Consider the following 2321-nt stretch of genomic DNA (forward strand, 5'->3'; position numbering starts at 1 on the left):
TGGCAGCATCATGCAGCTAGCACTTTTGCTATGGCGCTACCCTCTTATTGAGGTATGAATAGTTTCACACGCTGCGTTTGTCCTTTTGGTCAATGAGGCTAACTAACAACTTCCTATGCAGGATGTGTTCACTATTGGGATGAATATATGCTTGGGTTGTTGGTTTTATGTTCTTGTCGCATTCACAGATGTGGTTTACTTCAAGAATAGCCATATTAGCATAACATTGGAGATATTGCTCATCTTTTTTACCGTGTGCATGCATGCACTGCGGTTTGTCTCGCAGGTTTGAAAATTCTTTTTCCTTTTGTTATTTATTACTGAAGGACAACTTTGTTTATCCCATGCAAAGCTTCAAACTTCTCTATAATTTTCACTAAAGTCATTGATTTCATTATCATTAATTCCCAGACACTAATTGTTGAATTTACACATTCTGGCATCAAATCATACTACATATGGCGATTTGCTGCTTTTTTTGAATCAGTGCAATACGCCAGTACTCTCTGAGTACAGAAAATAAACAATGAGTTTAACTAAGATAAGATGGCAATATTGATCAGTACCATGGCAAATATCACTGAATTGAAAGTTGAAAAATACAACCCAATGTGTCACTAGCATGTGACCCTGCATACCCACATGTGCCTTTTTACACCTCTTTCTGATGTTATTGGGCTAATTTTCTCAAGATAAAATTAAGGGCCATGTACACATGTGGGCTGTGTACCATGTAACCCACTATTCATACGCGTGATTCAGATTTGTTGAGTATATTTGTTGATTCATAAGGTTCCCTAACTTTATCAAACATGGGGACTCTTCGTTCGTGTTAGAAACTTAAGTTCCCATGGACAAAATAGATTCCTGACAAGCATGTCTGCGTCTATCTTGAGTGCACTGTCTTTGCCGGCCCCTAAGTGCTATTTGATGACATGTGCCTATCACTTTTAATCTTAACATCTGGTTAGTTCGAACAACAACTAGTGTGACATGTTGGTATCTCAAGCATTGAGCGAATAGATCAGGAGTATAGCCGACGGGAGCACAGGAATATTTCCTTTTGTGGGATGTATATGATCTGTTCTTTTAACACGCACATTTGCTTCTATATAGGATCTGTTCATCTTCAGCAGGGTACGCTTTTCCATTGCTCTTGCGGGATGTATTCCTGGAGGCCTAGCACTGTTTGATCTGTTCTCCAAGGCAGATACTGCCTTGCTGTCCTCCAAGACTGATGATAAAGTGTTAGATCTTATAATAGATGGTCACATACTGTTGAAGGTAGAGGGTCTCAGTTCACAACTGATGCTCAGACATTGATTTCTTCTTTCTTTTTACGAGTCTTAACTTTGTTCGCATTTCTAGATATCAACTATCATCGGTGCGCTATTCAGGCTGCTTGATATGATGTTCATAACTATTGCTGTGATTGGAGATGTTGCCAATTACCTACAGGGAAAACTACAGGAGTTTTTCAATTGATACATGTTCGTAAGTTTGTTTTGCGTTTCACAGTTCATAAAAAAAAATCTGTAAGCAGCCATGCCCATGCAATTATTAACCAACAACATTATTATCCAGGCATATGGTTATAGCTGAAATGTTTGTTTTTTCTTCCATCAGGCGATGATAAACTGGAGTTGCTGTGACATCAACCAAATTCGGCATTCCATGATATACAAAGAAAGTGGTGCTATGTACTGGGTTCTGCGTTCATCTGTACATATGTTTTCGTTACCAAACATATAGATCAGGAAACTTTCTCAAAGCCGTCCATCTTGACTTTTGAGATGTCTTACTGGAATGTATGTAAAATAGGGAAGAACAGTCTTACCTGCCTCTGCAAAACCCATGTAAACCAGAGCTCTCTGATGTAATAAGGTACCACGTGTCCACGTACCTGTTGACAGCACTTGAGTTGTGACTGTTAAGAATGCTTCAAAACTTTTACATCTAGCTCAACTGGGCTGAATTTTAGATCGCACAACAGACTGTCATTTGGAACATCACTTTCTTAACTGTAGTACCTAGCAGTTTCACTGAATGGTCTGCCTCGCCATTTTCTTAGACTCTGTATTCTTAGTACTAGTTGAACTGATATGTTAGTATTTGGTGTATATTCTTCAGAATGCCGGTATCTATGCACTTTTTTAGTGTGTGGATACATCCTTATCTAAAAAAAAGTCAAGTCACTCACTTTTGGACAGAGGGAGTAGATCTGAACAAATGCAGAACCGTCATTCTTTTGAAAAGCTGTTGAAGATCTATAACTAAAGATGGTGATGCTTTCTTTTTTACTTCTGTGTGATGTATGTTCA

Source organism: Lolium rigidum, chromosome 6, assembly GCF_022539505.1.
Source record: "Lolium rigidum isolate FL_2022 chromosome 6, APGP_CSIRO_Lrig_0.1, whole genome shotgun sequence".
Taxonomy (NCBI): Eukaryota; Viridiplantae; Streptophyta; class Magnoliopsida; order Poales; family Poaceae; genus Lolium; species Lolium rigidum.